Here is a 1,166-nt window from a genome sequence, read left to right on the forward strand (position 1 = left end):
GATGACAGCTATGTATTCACCACTATGTTTAATGTTTTTAGATGTGGTGAGTGGTCGACATGCGCTGATTTGACGGTATTGCAATGGTCGATATAAAAGTTAGAGGCTAAGGGGTTACCAACTCTATTTTTTTTAACAAAGATTCAAATACGAAGGTATAAAGCTTCAAAATACCAAGGCCAACGTTCAACAGTCCGTCATCGAAATCATTGAAACTTCAAAAGCAATTTTTCTGTTCAAAACTGAAATTTATTCGATGAAAATGTGTTTAGGCGGCATCCATTTATTACGTAACGCTAAAATTTGAAATTTTTGACCCCCTCCCCCCCCTCCGTAACGCTTTTTGTATGAAAAATTTCAAATTTTTGTATGGACCGTAACGCTTGAGCCTACTCCCCCCCTCCCCCTAGAGCGTTACGTAATTTGTGGATGCCGCCTTACTGTGGTTGAATAGAATACAGTGAACACATTTTCATGTCAACTTTCTTGAATTCAAACAAAAATTTCTCAAATCTATGACGGATTGTTTTTTGTTTTATTTATTTGGTTTTACATCAATTGACCTTCATAAAATTTTGCCAATTCACTCGGTTCATGGCCGCCCTCGACTCCACCTAGCTCACTGAGCCCCACACCTTCTTGTTCCGACCGGATTTGAAGCGAACACCATCTTTACTGGGCTGTTTTCCGGCATACTTGCAACATGCCCTGCACAACATATCCTTCCAGCTTTGGCCACCTTCTGGATACTGGGTTCATCGTAGAGTTGGGTGCGCTCGTGGTTCATTCTTCGCCGCCACACGCCGTTCTCCTGCATTGGCGTAGGAACAGAGGGGGGGGGGCAGGGGGGTTTGGCCCCCTCCAGAATCATCCAGGCCCCCCCCAGAATTTTTGATGATAATAAATATAAAAAAAAACAATTTACCATGAAGCAAAACTTTCTGAAACAATGTCCATGACACTTGATTTGACAAAAATCTCTTTAGTACCGTAAATTCGGGTGAAATTGATCAGTAGGGTGAAATTGATCACCGTGTCACTCGATTTTATTTCTTCCTAATGGAGCACAAATATCAATGTAACCTGCAGTGAATGGACGTTGTTTGTCGTAAGTATTGTCAAATTGTGTGTTGTGAAGTTTTTTGTGTTAAAGAATGTGTATTTCT

The sequence above is a fragment of the Aedes aegypti genome, chromosome 3 (genome assembly GCF_002204515.2).
Source record: "Aedes aegypti strain LVP_AGWG chromosome 3, AaegL5.0 Primary Assembly, whole genome shotgun sequence".
Lineage (NCBI taxonomy): Eukaryota > Metazoa > Arthropoda > Insecta > Diptera > Culicidae > Aedes > Aedes aegypti.